Source organism: Papio anubis, chromosome 4, assembly GCF_008728515.1.
Source record: "Papio anubis isolate 15944 chromosome 4, Panubis1.0, whole genome shotgun sequence".
NCBI lineage: Eukaryota > Metazoa > Chordata > Mammalia > Primates > Cercopithecidae > Papio > Papio anubis.
The window spans coordinates 13,252,571-13,271,456 of record NC_044979.1 but is presented as its reverse complement, the minus strand read 5'-3'; the positions used below and the strand labels follow the sequence as shown (position 1 = coordinate 13,271,456).

The window sequence follows — 18,886 nt, the reverse complement described above, 5'->3', positions numbered from 1 at the left end:
TAATTTACTAATGCAATCCCTAGGCCTAGATATTAGTTTCTAGAAACTTTTAAAGTTATGGATTCAATTTTTAATAAATGTTAGACTATTCTAATTTTTTCTTTTCTGAACAGATTTAGTGAATTGTGTTTTTAAAGAATTTGGTTCAAAGAACAACTCATGGTTTTGTTGATTTTTTTGTATGTCTTTTTGCATCCCAATATCCTTCAGTTTAGCTCTAATTTTGGTTACTTCTTGTCTTCTGTTAGCGTTGGGGTTGGTTTGCTCTTCTTTTTCTACTTCCTCTAGGTGTGATGTTAAGTGGTTAATTTGAGATCTTAATAACTTTTTGATGTGGGCTTTCAGCAATATAAACTTTCGTAACACTATTTTAGCTGTGTGTCAAAGATTCTGGTATGTTGATCTTCATACTCATTAGTTTCAAACAATTTCTTGATTTCTGCCTGAATTTCATTGTTTACCTAAATTTCATTCAGGAGAAGTTTGTTTAGTTTCTGTGTGGTCTGAGACTATGATTGGTATGGTTTCAGTTTTTTCAGATTTGCTGAGAATTGTTTTATATCCAATTGTGCAGTTGATTTTAGAGTATTTGCCTGCTAGACTAGTAAAAGATAACATTCAAATAAACACAATCAAAAATGACAAAGGGAACATTACCAGCAATCCCACAGAAATACAAAAAACTCTCAGGGACTACTGTGAACACCTCTATGCACACACACTAGAATACTGAGAAGACATGGATAAAATCCTGGAAACATACAACCTCACAAGATTGAACCAGGAAGAAGTTGAATCCCTGAACAGACTAAAAATGAGTTTTGAAATTGAATCTGTAATAAAAAGTCTACAAACCAGAAAAAGCCCAGGACCAAATGGATTCACAGAAAAATTCCATGAAAACTATTTCAAAAAATTGAGATGGCAAGTATTCCCTAACTCAGGCTACGAGGTCATGCTACACATGTCAGAGACACAACAAAAAAGAAAACTTCAGGCCAATATCCTTGATGAACATAGATGTAACAATCCTCAACAAAATACTAGCAAACAAAATCCAGAACCACAAAAGAAAAAAAAGCTCGTCCACCACAGTCAAGTAAGATTTATCTCTGGGATGCAAGTTTGGTTCAACATACACAAATCGATAAATGTGATTCATCACATAAACAGAAACTGAAAACAGAAAACATCTGATCATTTCAATAGATGCAGAAAAGGCTTGTGATAAAATTCAACAATGCTTCATGTTACAAACTCTCAAAAATATGCATTAAAGGAGCATATTTCCAAATAATAATAGCCATCTATGACAAAACCCACAGCCAACATCATACTGAACAGGTAAAAGCTCAAAGGATTCCCCTTGAGAACAAGAACAAGACAAGGACGACCACTTTCACAACTCCTGTTGAATGTAATACTGGAAGTCCAAGCCAGAGCAATCAGGCAAGATAAATATAAAAGACACCCAAATAGGAAGAGAGAAAGTCAAACTATTTTTGTTTGCAGATGATATGAATCTAGGCCTAGAAATTCCTATAATCTCTGCTCAAAAGCTCCTAGATTTGATTTTAAAAAAAAAAAAAAAACTTGAACAAAGTTTCAGAATACAAAATTAAGTATAAAAGTCAGTAGCATTTCCATACACCAATGACGTCCAAGCTGAGAGCCAAATCAAGAATGCAGTCCCATTCTCAATAGCCACATAAAGAAAAAATACCCAGGAATACAGCAAAGCAGATAGGTGAACAATATCTACAGTGAGCATTACAAAACACTGCTCAAATAAATCAGAGATGACATAAAGAAACAGAAAAACATTCCATGTTCATGGATAGGAAAAATCGATATTGTTAAAACGTCCGTGCAAAGCAATTTACAGATTCAATGCTATTCCTATCAAACTGCCAACAATATTCTTCACAGAATTAGTGGAAAGTATTTAAAAATTCACATGGAGCCAAGAAGAGCTCAAATAGCCAAAGCAATTCTCAGAAAAAAAGAACAAAACTGGAGGCATCACATTACCTGACTTCAGGCCATATTACAGGGCTACAGTAACCAGTACACTAGTGCGAAAACAGACACTTAGACCAATGGAGAAGAATAGAGGGCAGAATTAAAGTTGTGCACCTACAACCATCTGATCTTTAACAAAGTCGACAAAAACAAGTAATGGGGAAAAGACACCCTGTTCAATAAATGGTTTTGGGATAACTGGCTAGCCGTATGCAGAAGATTGAAATTGGACCCTTTCCTTATACCACATATGAAAATCAGCTCAAGATGGGTTAAAGACTTAAATGGAAAATCTAAAACTATAAAATATCTGGAAGATACACCACGAAATATCATTTTAGATATAGGCCCTGTCAAAGATTTCATGACCAAGACACCAAAAGCAATTGCAACAAAAACAAAAATTGACAAATGAGACCTATTTAAACGAATATTTCTTCTGCATGGCAAAGAAACGATCAGAAGTGTAAATAAATTGTCTATAGAATGAGAGAAAATATTTGCAAACTATGCATCCAACAAAGGTCTAAGATACAGAATCCATAAGGAACTTAGACAAAATAACAAGCAAAAACCAAACAACCCCATTAAAAAATGAGCAAATGAGATGAACACTTTTCAAAAGAAGACATACGTGTGTTCAAGAAACATGAAAAAATGTTCAACATCATTAATCATTAGAAAAATGCAAATCAAAAACACAATCAGGTACCATCTCATCCCAGTCAGGATGGCTATTATTAAAAGTCAAAAAATAATAATGCTGGCAAGGTTGTAGAGACAAAGGAATGCTTATAAAGTAATGGTCGGAATTTAATTCATTAAGCCATTGTGTAAAGCACTTTGGTGATTTCTCAAAGAACTTAAAAGAGAACTACCATTCATCCCAGCAATCCCATTACTGGGTATAGACCCAGAGGAATATAAATCATTCTACCATAAAGGCTAATGAACGCAAATGCTTATCACAGCACTATTCATAATGGCAAAGACATGGAATCAATCTAAATGCTCATCAGTAGTAGAGTGGAAAAAGAAAATGTGGTAAATATACACTATGGAATACTACACAGCCGTAAAAAAATGAGACCATGTCTTTTGCAGCAACATGGATAGAGCCGGAGGCCTTTATTCTAAGTGAACTAATGCAGAAACAGAAAACCAAATACCACATGTTCTCACTTTCAAGAAGGAGTAAACATTGAGTATACATGAACACAAAAAAATTGAACAACAGACCCTGGAGCCTACTTAGTGGAGGTAGAGAGGAGGATTAGGGTAAAAAAGTTGTCTATAGTGCACTGTGCTTATTACTTGGGTGACTAAATACTCTCTACACCAAACCCTCGTGACACACAATTTACCTGTATAACAAACCTGCACATGTACCCTCGAACCTAAAATAAAAGTTTAAAAATATATAAAAATAAAAAATAAAATTAAAAAAGTAGTCCATTTCATCTAGATTTTAAAATTTAGTTTTTTAAAGTGTTCATAATATGTTCTTAACTTTTTAATGTCTGTTGCTTTTGTTATTTTTCTTTTTTCTTTCCTGACATTGGTAATTTGCTTTTACTCCCTTTTTTGCCTTTAACTGTATTATAATATTCAATTAATTGTTTTCATCCTTTCAAATAGCAAACTGTTGGCTTTGTTATTTTTTTCCTGTGGGTATCCTTTCTTTTATTATTTTTTAATTGATTTTTGCTCTTTTATTTCCTTCTATCTCCTGCTTTGGAATTTAACTTGATTATCCTTTTCCAGTTTCTTGTAATAAGTAATTGATTTTCAACATTTCAAATTGTATAATTTATGCATTGAGACCTAAATATTTTTCTCTGCACTTTAGTTGTACTGTACAAGCTTTATCTTGTTATTCTTCTGAAGATAATATTTCTCTTTTTCTTCATTCCACTCTTAAAATTTTTAACTTTGTTTGGCTTTACAGCAGTTTTTCTTAATGTGTTTAGGTGTTTTCTTTTTCTTTCTCTTGCTTGGATATTATGGAGTTTCTTGAGTTTGTGACACAATGTCCTTTGTTATTATTACAGCAGTGTCAGACATCATCTATTCAAATATTGCTGTAGCCCAGTTCTTTCTCTCCTCTCCTTCTGGATCTCTGCTCTCACGCATATTACACATCTCCGTTGCATCTCATAGGCACCTCAGGCACTTAAAAATAAATTGTCTGACTTTGTTTCCTGTTTCAACTTCAGTATTTGCTACAGATATATCTTCTGTTCTCTAATCTCCTGTTCTTCTTATTAAACACATAAATCAAATTGTTAGATTTATACATTTTTCAGTTCTAGAATTTATTTTTGACTCTATTTAGTATTTTCTTAATCTCTGAGAAAATTCTCTGTATTTCCTACTAGAAGTTTTGTGAAATTTTCATCAATTATATATCTAAATTATATTTCAGCTCACCCTTTTTCTCCTTTTCTGAGAAAACTCTAATGACACATATATTAGGTCTTTAGTTGCAGTCCCTCTCCCACAGGTCCCTGAAGTTTTGTACAATTTTTTATTATATTTTCTCTCTGTTTTTCCAACTGGATACTTTTTATTGCTCTGTCTTCAAGTTCATTTATTCTTTTTTCTGCCTTCTCTGATGTTCAGGGTGCTACTGAAGTTTTTTTTAAAAAAAATTTTAGTTGTTTGCATTTTAAGTTCTAAAATATTCATTTGATTCTTCTTTATATGCTCGATTTACTTTCTGGACTTTCTATTTCATCATTTATTTTAAGCATGTTAATATTTGCTCATTAAAATTTTTTGTGATGGCTGCATTAAAATCCTTGTCAGATAATTCGTATAGCTGCACCATCTTGGTTTTGGCATCTATTGATTATCTTTTCCCGTTCAAGTTCAGATTTTTCTTCCTGTTGTCATGATGAAGGATCTTTCATTGTATTCTGAGAATTTTTGCACATCATGTTTTAAGACTCTGAGTATTATTTAAATTTCATGTTTTAGCAGGCCCGTGCCAACATTACACCAGTGGAAGAAGGTGGGGTGCTGCCTTGTTACTAACGATGGAGGCTATAGTCTTGGTTTTTCACTTGACCTTTTTGATATGCAGAGGTGAATATGGATGCCTTGCTACTCCTGAGCAGAGATGCCAACTTGCTACCTGGAGGAGATGCCCCTTGCTCTTGCTCCCCTTATAGCTTCTCCTGGCAAGATGGTGGTGGGGTATGGCTTGTTACCATTAGATGGTGGTGATGTTTCAAGCTTTCCATTTGGCCTGCTCTGACAGTAGCAAGGAGGGGTAGGAGTGCCTCATTACTGTTGGGGGAGGGGGATGAAAGCCTGGGATCTCTACATGGCCTCCAGCAACTCTGTAGAGCAGAGGCAGGGTTGGTTATTGACTGACAAGGATGAAACACCTAGCTCTTCACTCAGTCTTCTTTTATATGAGGCCATTGGAATTTCTTACAGGATTGGCGGTTGGGCTGCAGAATTTTCCGTGATAAGGTAATTATTTTCTGAAAACAAATTTTTTTTGGTCTTACTACATTGCTCCTGTCATTGTTCTTTAGTTAAAAACACAAGACTTTTCTAGGAACCTTTTTTGTGTGCTCCATTGGCATTAGGGGCTAATGGCTTTGCTGGCACCCAGTCTGGGGTATGTGAGGCAAAAGGGAAACCCAACACACTTACAGGTATGCTCTTTCTCAGGTGCTGAAGTCCCTAGTCAGTCTGCCTTTTCCTCTCCACTATTCAGAGCCTTTATAGTTATGACTTATAGATATTGTCTGGAATTTTTAGCTGAACTCAGCAGGAATTAGGGAATGTGTCTACTTCCTCTAGGCCTGAATATTACTTTAAATATTAAAACATACTGTTGATGTATTTTTCCACACTCAAGTATCTTATTTATTTTGAGTATATTTTCAGAAGTCTAAATTGATGAATAGGTATGTTATCTTCTCATAAGTACTGTGTGATATCTCTCTGAAAGATGAAATTCTTCTCTATAGTGTCAGCATAATGGCAACCATAAGAACAGAAACTAGAACTGAATGAACCAATTTGATGCAGAGAACTACTCTTTTTTTCCTGATTCTACTAATAAGTCAAGTAATCTGAGACAGAACTCCAGGATATCAGAAATGTGGATGATACTTTACAGGAAAAAATTAAATGTCTTTAAATAACTTTGAGAGTTGTAGCTAATTTAAGACAATGAATCTGAACTCTGAGACTATGATATTGTGCCATCTGGCCTGGCAGAACACTTGCCAGACTGTGATTGGTTGTTCCACAATGTAGATAATGTCTCTAGCGTTGTAGAAGTTAGAAACTTGTGAGATTGTGAAGTGCACTGATAATGAAAATGCTTAAAATTGCTCCAGTTGATGGCAAGTAGGGAAAACTGTGAATCAAATGTTATGCCATTTTTTGAAAAGTGTAGAGAGAAGCAAATATTATTAAAGATGGTCTCCTCTACTGAATGTGGAGAGTGAAATATGTTGAAACTTTTACAGGAGAGGTCAGCAGGAGAGGAGTTAAGGTGTCTTCAAGTCTTATTTAATAAAAAAAGGGATAACAGTGAAAATGTGTTACCTCTGAGTGTCAAATGGTGGCGCCTTCTCCTGTTAGCATTAATAGTGTTCCACAAACAAAACAGAAGAGAATAATAGAGTGAAATATTTGGCAGGACAGAGAGGAAAGTCCAAGGAAGTAAAATAGATGACTAAGGTATTTGAAGAATAAGAGCCTTGTACCAGCAATTGTGGATAGAGGATACAGCCCTGCCTCAAACTCTCTCACATCAACTATTAGCAAATCAACCTCAAATATATTAAATTTTTTGAACACTGATGTGTATAATCTTTATCTGTTGGATTTGAAAAGATATACTCCTAGGTTGGAATAAGGAATCAATTTTTCTATTTCCAAAGAGATAGTCAATAAACATGCTCTAAAGAAACGATAATAATTTTGTTCTTTTATATGCATTTTTTAAAAAAAATGTATTTCTCTTGGTTATGATTCTTTTTGAATAGTTCTAGTTATATTGTATCCTCACTTGGGAATTGTAAAATATTTATTGCAAAATATTGACCTTCAACTGAATATTTTTAAGATATTTTAGATTATTCCTCATTTTGTCTGTCCCCTTTTAAGATGTTTTTCTTTTTATTCACTTTCACTCAGTATCAGACTATCTGTCATTTATCATGCTACATTTACTGTGAACTGAATTTCACCAGCCAGTTCTTAATGACTCCTTCTACCTGCAAGACAATGCAATAAATCACAAGGAAACACCCCTATTAAATATATATTTTTATGAAAATTTTGAAAACCATAAATTAAATTTTTTTAAGTCTTAAAATTACAAGCACAAGAGTTCCATTCCCAGATACAATGGAATCAGCACACTCCACCCTGTCTGTCCTACTGAATGCACTGAAAAATCTTGACATAATGCATAGAGCAGCTATTTGGAGATGAACTCTCACCAACCTGGCTGTGAGTTTACCACTACTTTTCCTCCAGTATACCCTGGACTGGACGTAAGGTCACCCAAAACCAAGAAGTTGGCACTGGCAGTAAAGAGATAACTCCAAGAAAAGCCATGTAGTTCTGGCTTAAGGAAAGGAGCCTCCTACATTTAGAAAAAGTGAGAAAATTTCTCCCATGTGTTTTATCTTCTTTCACATGCACACTAGCTCTAAAGCAGTTTGGCTACAGGGATTGTGGTGGTAGCAACAGTTGCAGCAGAAGCAGTCACCTGAAATTCTGAGGAAAGAAGCTCTTCCACTCTTATCAGAGAAACTGGAGTCCCAAGAGGACGGATCCAGCTTCCACTGTTTTTTATTTGATTTGTTTGTTTGTTTTGAGATGGAGTTTCACTCTTGTTGCCCAGGCTAGAGTGTAATGGCATGATCTTGGCTCATCGCAACCTCTGTCTCCTGGGTTCAGGCAATTCTCCTGCCTCAGCCTCCCAAGTAGCTGGGATTATAGGCATCCACCACCACACCCAGCTCATTTTTGTATTTTTAGTAGAGACAGGGTTTCACTGTGTTGACCAAGCTGGTCTTGAACTCTTGACCTCAGGTGATCCACCCACCTCGGCCTCCCTAAGTGGTGGGATTACAGGTGTGAGCCACTGAGCCACCATTGTTTTTATTCTCTCTGTGTTGAGCTATTTGGCCTTATATGTGGTTGCATTTTCAGAAAGTACATTGAAGTGAGTGAATAAAACCATAGCTTTCTGGCCAGAAGACAGACAAATGAGTCCTAGGGAGTTAGAATGTGTTACAGATACCACAGAGAGGTAAAAGCTCAAGATAGCAACCTCATAGCCATTTATGAATTTCTGAGATCACCTCTAAGCTGAATGTATGTAAAGCTAATCTAATGCAGCATGCAAAGTGTTTGAGATTTGAAGTAAGAGAGAAACCACTGCCCAGGTTCCAGACTGTCCAATGGGTAGTGCACATGCAGAACACATCCAAATAGCACTTTGAAAAGCCTTTGAAAATGTAACTGAGGTGGACACCACAACCAAAAGAGAAGATTAGTTACAACTTGTAGCTCAAATCCAATCAAGTGGTTAGCCTGCAACAACAAAAATGGTCAACACTCTTTATAATGTTTAAACAATATCCAGAGCTTCAAATCATAATATACAAAATGTTTAGGATACAATCTAAAATAACCCAACATATTCAGAACCAGTAAAACTGAAATCACACACACACAACACTCAACAGACACCAATTCTGAGAAAGCACAGGTGTTAAAATTATCTGATGGACTTTAAAACAAGTAATTAAAACACTCTAAGAAGTAAGTTCAAACACATATGAAATTAATGGAAAGACAGAGTCTCAGCAAAGATTTAGATAGTGTGAGGAAAACCCAGATAGAACCTTTATAACTGAAAAAGTACGGTAACAACAACAAAAACAAACAAAAAACTACTCTTGCTGAATTGACTCAGTAACACAACGGAGATGATAGAGGGAAGAGTCAGTGAACTGGAAGATATATTAGTAGAAATTATCCATCTGAAAAACAGAGAGAAAAAAGATTGAAAGTTATTAGCAGATACTCATGGATCTAATAAGGTAAATTAAAATGGAGACCAGGCCTGAAGAATCCCTTAGCAGGCAAACCCGGTTAGCAATCTAAACCCTGCTTGATTTGCAAACAAATGAAACTTAACTTGAGCTATTTCTTCCAAATGCTTTAAAGAAAAACAGAATTCAATCTCAACTGATCAAAAGCAGCCAACAAACAAAATTATGTAGTTAGAGACTTTCCAACAGGATAGACCAAATAAGGCAACTCTATAACTGTAACCAATCAAGTAATTTCTTTATTGTGCTTTTGCATTTTCCCCACAAATATTTGTCTCTGATGCTTTGTCATCAGAACTCAAAACCTCCGTTGGGTTGGTGTTCACCAATTCATGAACTGCTTCTTAAATAATTCGAATCATGAGGTCAGGAGATCGAGACCATCCTGGCTAACACGGTGAAACCCCGTCTCTACTAAAAAAATACAAAAAGCTAGCCGGGCGTGGTGGCGAGTGCCTGTAGTCCCAGCTACTCGGGAGGCTGAGGCAGGAGAATGGCGTGAACCCGGGAGGCGGAGCTTGCAGTGAGCTGAGATCCGGCCACTGCACTCCAGCCTGGGCGACAGAGCAAGACTCCGTCTCAAAAAAAAAAAAAAAAAAAAAAAAAAATTTTATCATGCCTGAGTTTATCTTTTTTAAAGATCAAAAGATAAAACTGTCATCAAAATCCCAGTAGATAATGTGAAAAATGTATATATTTGAAAAGTAATAGCTGAAAACCTCCCAAATTCTATGAAAGACATAAACCTATAAACTTAAGACGCTCAGCCAAATATAAACTCAAGTGAATCCATGCTCACACATATCCTAGCCCAATAACAAAAACTAAACCAAAAAAAAAAATTGATAACAAAACACCGGAGAAAAATGACACTTATAGAAGGCAATTAGAATGATTGCTGATTTCTCATCAGAAACTATGAAGATGAGAGTGAAGTAAAACACCATTTTTAAAGTGCTGAAGAAAAAACCCTCAGTATCCTATATTAAACAGAAACATCCTTCGAAAATGATAATAAAATAAATACAGTTGACAGAAAAATAAGAGAATTTGTAGCCAGGATACCTACTCTAAAAGAATTGCTAGTGCAAGTTAATAAACCAATGAAAATAATACCAGATAAAAATTTGGAATATAAAAAGTAGAGAAGCAATTCAAATTATAAGTGTCCAGGTATATTTATTTCTATTTCTATTGTAACAAATCACCATAAACCTTCTGACTTTACACAGCACAAATTTAGTATCTCATACGAGGTCAGTGATCCGGCACAGTGCAACTGGATTCTCTGCTCAGAGATTCACAGGGCTGTAATTGAGCTGGGCTATGGTTAGGGTTATGGTTAATTTGAGGTTGAAGACCTTTTCTTCCAAACTTACTGGTTGTTGGAAGGCAACATCTTCTTCTGATGCTTCCAAGCTTATTGGTTGTTGGAAGACAACATTTTCTTCTGATGTTTCCATGTGGACCCCTGCATGTTCAAGCCAACAGTGTTTTGAGTTCTACTTGTGCTTCAAATATCTCTCCCTTCTCTTTCTGTCACCAAAGATTTCTGCTCTTCTGGCCTTTTATGATTACACTGGATTCACCTAGATAATCTCTCTCTGAACAACAACTGATTACTAACCTTAATTACATTGGTAAAATCCCTTTTGCTTTTAACATAACAAACATAAAAGTAACACCACAGAGTAGAAATCATGAGGGCTAAAATTCTGCATACCACATTGGGTAAATAAAATATACCATTCTCATTTTAAATTATTTATAATATACTTGAGTTAAAATGTAACGGTAGACAAAGATTTGTGTCTCCTTTCTATAGTGACTACCTTTCTTTTATGATCCATTGAAAATTGCCAATTGCTGTATTGTCTCAGGATGTTTACCTAGTATTGAACAAGAATCTTCCATTTCTTAACTGCAGTAATGAAAGTATGTGAGGACTCTCAACTGAGGTGCTATTTTTTTTTTTTTGACAAGTAGCAGAAATCCAAATCTAAAATGTGATAATGAATATAAAAATGTAATTCACCCAGTAATAATTTAGAAGGTAAAATTATTTCAGGATTAGATAATTCTGTGATTTAACAGAGACCAGGAAACCAAGGTTGATCTTTTGTCCCTTTAATGATCTTAATATGATAGTTACTATAATTATTGTATACATTTGTGGGTTTTTTTTTGTGATTTCACTTACTAAAATATAAACTTCAAGAGACCATGTCTGTCTCCCTCATCTTTGAACCTATAGTGACTAGCATAATATCTGGCACAAAGTAGTCATTAAATACATATTTGTTGAATGAATGAATAAATAAACTTTTAACTTTTCCTTTAATTCTGCCAAATAACAACTGAGAATTTTTGTAAATACAGAATTCTGTAAATTCTATACAGAATTTCTGTAAATAACAACCAGAATGCCTATAATCAAAGTAGGTAATTTACTCTGAAGTTTCTGCTGTGACTTAGTTTTATGTAAAAGATTTATAATTTTCAGATCTTGGTCCAAAGTAGGCGTTTGTAAGTTTCAGATTCTCTAAAATAATACTTGCATCCATGACTCTTAATAATTTCTCCATGCCAGGTATAGTATTATCACTAAAACTAAAGCAGAGATAAATGTGTATAGATGTCTTGATTAGTGAGAGGACAAACAAGTACAAATACTAAATAATAGGAGTTAAAGCAAAGGTACTCCCATGAAGAAGAATCACTAAATTTAGACTTAAAGAAGTCATAACAGGCTTCTTAAAAGAAGAAATATCTGAGCTAAATTTAAAGAAATAAACTGAGAAGATGACAGTGTAATTTATTTATTTTGCTGTGGATGTTTAAGCTGTACAACATTATGCTTTTACATACTTATACATAGTGAAATGAGTATTTCAGTCAAGTAAATTAACATATTCGTTATCTCACAGAGTTACTCTCCCCATTTTTGTGGTAACAGTTTCGAAAATCTTCTCTGCAAATTACCAGTGTACAATACAATATTATTAACTATAGTCCTTATACTGTATATTAGATAGGAAATGATATCATTCAGGGAAGTATTTACTGTGTAAAAACAGGGGGGCATAATACATTCTTTGAAATCTTTCTTCTTAAATATGATGAGCTTATTGTTTTCTAGGTGAGAGATAAGGAAAAAAATTTAGGAGAATTTAAGTTTCATTTTAAATTAATAGACATGCCAAATAAGTTTCCTATAAAAAGCTTCCTATTTTTCTTTTTCACAATACCATTTTCTTCTTCCATTCACACAGAAGTATTTTCATTCCCTTGCTTCTTTTTGTAATATAAATATGTGTGTCTATTTACCATATGTGTATATGTCATACATGTAAATGCATACATTTATGTATTCAAAATATCGTTTTGTAATTTTTAAATTAAATATCTTTATGTTATACTTGTTTTCTTTCAATATTATGTTTGTACATTTTATTGATCTTGATTTATGTATTAGTTTATTTTAACTTTTACTGTTATATATTATTAGATATACTGTGCTTTATTTGTTTATTCTAATAGTGATGTAATTTTGGGTTATTGACAATTTTATCTTTTTTAAAAACAATGCTTCTATGCATATATTTTTTGTGCACATGAACAGAAATTTCTTTAGAAAGCATGACGAGGCACAGAATGGCTGAGACTCAGTGTATGAACATGATCAAATTTCCTAGACATTTCTTATTGGTTTCTCTAATTTGTTCTTGTGATTTCTATGCCCACTTCTAGTATATGAGGGATTCTTTTTTTTTTTCATATTCTTGCCAAAAATTTGCATTTTCAGAGTCTTAAAATTTTAGGAATCAGCTAAATGTCAAACAGTACATTATTGCTCTTTTAATTTGAATGTTCCTGGTTATCAACCATGGTCCAATAACTTGAACAGGGTGAATAAGACTCTTAACTAGGCAATATGTAGTTATAAATGGGTACAGAGGAATTTTCTGCTGAGTGGCTATTCACCCTTGGACTATGTGGGAAAGTTAATAAGAAAGGAATTGGGAAATTTGAAGGAGGAAGAACAGAAAAACTAGTATTTAGAGAACTGAGGTGAGGACATGGTTGTCACAGAAATATACTGCCTAAGACTGTGGTGACAAGAACACTGGGCTTCACTATGCCATGAGATTAGGGGCTGCCGCCAAAGTATGAGGATAAAACTTTACAACATTGATTGTTGTGCTAGAAATGTTTCAGCTGTTGAGCTGTGCGAGCCAAGACTATCTGTCAAAGCAACTGGTTGAGTGGACATTCACCCTGAACTGCAAAATCAGCCTGTGACTATAGCAATCTTTCTGGGACCTTGGCATGCCTATCCACTCGGAGTTGCATGAAAAAGAGAACACTCAAAAAAAACAAAAAACAAAAAACAAGTCTACTATTTATCTTCCAGTTTGGCAAAGTCCTTCCAGAGTCCTCTATTTGCAGAGCCTGATATCGATCCAGCTGGCATAAGAGTACTATAGTTTGAACAGTCCGGTTTCAGCATCACAAAGCATGATAAACATGGGTGGGTTTGAAGCTGAAAGGAAATAAATTATAACGGCACAGTCCACCCCTTTGGTCACGCAGTATCAACACATTCCATTCTACAAGAAGTGTGGACATATATACAACATGAAAATAACTCTGTTTCCACCTAACAAGTTGGATCTCTTCATATAAGTGTTGACGAGCCTACCTGTTCTCCCAAATGAGGAGACATGCAATTCCAACAATTGTATTCATGGCTTCCTCGAATTTAGTTACAGACTCATTGAACATTATCTTACTTAACACTAAATGGTAGAGTTAGCAACTCACAAGCTTGTATAAAGTAATTTAGAAAAAAGGGGAGGAGAAAATATTTTATATGTACATATTAAATATATTCATATTATAAGCAAGGTAAACTATGTAAAGTTTCTATTCTTTTTATTTCTGTCATTGATCCAAGGCCACTATTGTTAATTATTATTGCCTTCTATTCTCCTATGTGTCTTTTGCCTTAAATCTAAACCTCAACAGCTTAGAGTTCCTTACCTCTTGGATGACCGAAACCTTCATTCCTAAAGGGTCTCAATCTTCAATGGTTTTTCTTATTTCAGTTACTGTAGTTTTCTGTGGAACTTTACTAATGAGAAAGGAAATACAGCTACTCAGAGAATTTTCTGACTTTTCGACATAGTCTTCCCATTCCCACTGTTAACAGCAACCCAATTTCCCCTTGGTAATTGGGATCAGTCACTCCAACCAGTAAAGTAGTCCCTTATTTCCCAATTGGTTTACTGGATAAAGGAGCACAGAATGCTCAGGAAAGAGTGTAATATTATAGTACAATAAAAATTTTGTTACATCCCCTTGTGAAAGCATTTACCTCCCAGGAAATGAAAACCCCAAAACAAGCAGAATTCAAGGTTACCAGATCTGGAAGCAAAAATTTGACATGTAAAATAAAGTAAAATAGTGAGAGAAACCTTTTCCACTTCCACCCTTTGATTCTTAGACCCATGTATTTTTGCTCTAGGGAAGACAGAACCATGTAATGGTCTCTGATATAAAACATATACTGCATCCTATAAGACTCCTGTTCTATCTTGTGTTTTCAGGACACTGACTCTTAACTGACACCACAACTCTTATCTTTATTAAGCCATTCCAACCTTCAATGAGGCCAAGCACTTCTGTGTGATAGGGTATATGGAAAGGCCTTTTAATTACATAGGCATAAGCCCATTGCTGCACTTCCTTAGCATTGCAATTAGTTAACTGATTATAAGTGATGCTCTTAATACAATTACATTATTACCGGACGTATTCTGGGATATGCATTTCCCTTTCCTGTGTATAATACTGTGTCAGTATTACCATTCATGGACTTGTGGAATATCTTAACCACCATATGTTACCATTGAAGCTTCATGACCATTCAATTAATTGCCACTATGGCCACTCTGTTCATTAATCCATTGAGTAATCACTGGAAAACCCTGCCATGATTTGGGCAAGAGGCTTATTGACACCCACACAACATGCCATGTTGTCCACTGCAGGAGGTTTCTGGGTGAGCACTCAAATAGAACATGAATATCTTCACTGTCTACTCATTCTGAGCAGCTCGTGGACACATTTCTTCCCGAGACTTCCCTTTCACCAATTTTCTAATCCTAATCATTCCCATCCATCACTATCCAGCCAAACCAATAGCGAGCACACATGAATCCATTAAAAATCACATTTCTGGTCATCTTTATTTCAGAAAACATGGGCTACAAAATGTATCACTTGAAAATCTTCCCATTGGGAGTGTTTTCTTCACTTCAGTCTTTCTGAGCTACACTTTGAGCAGGAAGCAACTGTCCACTTTCAAATGGTAACAGCATATCTTGCAGAGCTGATTATATTTCAAGGTTTTTTTTTTCTTCCTCTTTTATCAACTGGTTATAAAAAACAAACTCTCCATGAAACCAAACGCATAAGCTTATATTGAGGAAGAGGAAGGAAAAGTGGAGAAATCAGTGCCCAAGGGAAGTAACTTACTTGTACCGGGGAATTATTTGTGCCTTCCAGACCTGACTAAGCCTCGTCTCTCATATACTATTTCCACCTGACGGATCACGGTGCACATGCCTAATGGTGTGGACGTGTGAATTGTTTAATTTTATGGTCATGGTGAGCAGCTCAGGTCTCACTGTTACTGAAGCCATATGCTTACCTATTCATTCTCTACTGAAGCCCATTAGCAAATCAGGAGCAAAAAACAAAAGGTGTGGGTTTTTCTTCAAGAAACCCAAAGGCTACTCGGAGATTCTCTGTTGGTTCTTGTTAGAGGTTCCATACAGAACCCTTCTTTGTCATAGACACTTTAGCTATTACGTGGGTCATAATGGCAAAGAGGGATCAGTTTGCACTATAACCTGAACTTGCTTAAGAGCCTTGCCTTGCTCAGATCAGCACTCCAAATTTGACATCCTTAAAAGTGATTCAATAGATGGGCTGAAAGAGCACACTTGAACATGGTATATGTTGCCTCCAAAAAAAATTGCCTTCCAGACATTTCATCTCTTATTTGATGGTAATATAAGTTGCCATGACTTTCTTTCATCTTTCCTGGAATAGCTTCACATTCCAGAGACCCCCATACACTTCAGTGAAGTGGTAGATGTCTAAATGTTGGTGAGATTTATCTTTTACCCTTTGGTTTACATATAACTTGTCATGAAAACATTTAAGACATATCTAGTCATGCAAACATCATCAACATAGAGGACCAGTGTAATATTGTGTGGAATGTCAGCATGATTAAGGTCACTGTGAACTATTTTGTGGCAGAGAGGAGAAAAGATGATGTAGCCATGAGACAGGACTATGAATGTGTACCATTGGCCTTGCCAGATAAAAGCAAACTGTTTTTGATGATCATTGAAAATTGTTATGAAGAAAGAAGCAACAAGTAGAACTAAAACTGAAAACCAGTTGTTAGAGGCTGTTTCTTTACTCCAGTGAAGTACACTATTAATACATCGAAACATGCATTAGAAATAAGAGTTACAACATGATTAAGTTTATGAAAACTTATAGTTTTTTAAAATTTCTCCTGGAATAAAAATGGAATAAAATCAATCTTTCCTCCAGTTATTTCTATTTTTTTTTTTTTCAGATCCAGCTCTCGTACATAGATGGTAATATTTTTTTTGGGTGGGGGAGACAGATTGTCACTCTGTCGCCTAGGCTGGAGTAAGTGGCATGATCTCTACTCACTGCAACCTCTGTCTCCCAGGTTCAAGCGATTCTCTCACCTCAGCCTCTCAAGTAGCTGAGATTGCAGTCACCTGTCACCATGACCAGCTAGTTTTTGTAGTTTTAGTAGAGACAAAATTTCACTATGTTGGCCAGGCTGTTCTTGAACTCCTGACCTCAGGCGATCCGCCCGCCTCTGCCTCCCAAAGTGCTGGGATTATAGGTGTGAACCACTGCGCCTGGCCTAGGTGGTCAATTTTTAGACTTGTTTTTAAGTTTCATTTATCCATTTAATTTTCCATGTACATAATTACAGTCTTAATTATTACACCTTTGTAAAAATCAAATATGTAGCAATTTAAATAGCCATATGCTATTATTCTTGTAAGTTTCAAAATCTCTTCCCAGTCCTTTGTTCTTTTACATAAATTCTAGAATTACCTCTTCAAGTAAAAAAAAAAATACCTGCAGGAAGATGTTCAGATCATATGTTGTTATGGATTGTTTGGGGATGATTAATACCATTTTAGTGTTTGGTATCCCCACCAATATCTTCACTCCCTCGGGTTCTTTAAAAAATAATCCTCAAAAATATTTGCAATAATCTACATAAAGATCTTACACGTATTTTATGTAAAGTCAGTCAAGTCACAGTGGCTCAGGCCTGTAATCTGGAGCCCTTTGGGAGGCCAAACAGAGAAGATCACTTGAGGCCAGGAGTTCCATCCAGCCTGGACAACATGGTGAAACCCCATTTCTACTAGAAATACAAAAATTTGCTGGGCATGGCGGCACGCACCTGTAGTCCCAGCTACTCTGGTGGCTGAGGTGAGAGGATGGCTTGAGCCCTGGAGGCAGAGGTTGCAGTGAGCTGAGATCATGCCACTGCACTCCAGCCTGGGCGACAGAGCAAGAATCAACCTAAAAAAAACAAAAAAGGCAAATATGAAATCCATTATACGTATAATGGTGAGAAAGAATAAAAAGTGCTGCCTTTTAACATCTACTTATCTTAAGGAAATACTGATAGTAGGCGGGCAATATAGTTGTCATTGCCTCCACCACTACCCTCCTGTGCTCATATAAGAGAATTTATGAAGTAAAATTGTCACCTAGTTTGTGTGCAGATGTTTTCATAGGTTTTTGGGTTTTTCTATTTTAGCTGTGTATTTTATAGCATGATTTGGGGATATTTAAAAACAGTACCAGTATCATCATCTTCTCTAGTTCTCCTGTATTAGGACTGCTGAGGTCAGGTAGATGCTGGGGGAGAAAATACAGGTCACATTCTCTAATCGATGCTTCTGTATGTAGTTAATAACTTTGCAGAAGTCTTTGGACCTCCAAAGTGAGTCCTACATAAAGTAATGTTAAGGAAGCTTTACAGAAAATCATGCTCTCCGTATATTTGTTCCCTCCTCTCTCACACTGTCCTTCAGTGGCTTCAGTGGGACGCAGGGTGTTTTTTTTGTTTTGTTTTGTTTTTTGTTTTTTTTTAAATTGACCAGTAATATCAATTTCTGGACCTAAGTGAGAAATTCAAGAGTTGGCTTAAGAGGGGGAGGTGGGGGAGAAACTAAGTAAAAGTAGACTTATCGTATCTTGATTTTGTCAAAAAAAAAAGTATCTTATTTTGCTGTTTTTGTTTCTTCCCTGGCAAAAGCACTATTTGTTATTTGTACCCCAGTCATTATCACAGTGCCTGATAATTTAAGTAAATCAAATTTGATCTGACACATGGTTTTTTTTTGCAGTGCCTCCTGGGCCTCAGGTATTGTGCAAAGGGCTTCAGATATAAAAGTGAACAGGAACAACATGGTGCCTCTTATTTGATCTAATAAAATATTAAAATATTAATTATGAAAATTCATCAGGCTCACAAGTATCGGTATATGCCCCCTAATTTTCCCTCACCCTAATCAGAACTGGAAATCTATTACACTACGCTGCAGATCCCTACTCTAATTCACACTTGTGTGTTTACTGCCTTCCCCCGCACCCGACCCTCACAAAAGTGTAAGCTC

The 18,886-nt window shown here is 35.6% G+C and overlaps 1 long non-coding RNA gene across 1 annotated transcript; it reads right to left on the bottom strand.

The window, feature by feature from the left end:
- Positions 1–9,797: 9,797 nt before the first annotated feature.
- Positions 9,798–16,716, bottom strand: LOC116274451. The gene is made up of 3 exons (XR_004183091.1): positions 15,838–16,716; positions 14,166–14,256; positions 9,798–10,593 (listed from the first exon to the last, which is right to left on the bottom strand). It is a non-coding gene; the product is annotated as an uncharacterized LOC116274451 (long non-coding RNA).
- Positions 16,717–18,886: the final 2,170 nt, after the last annotated feature.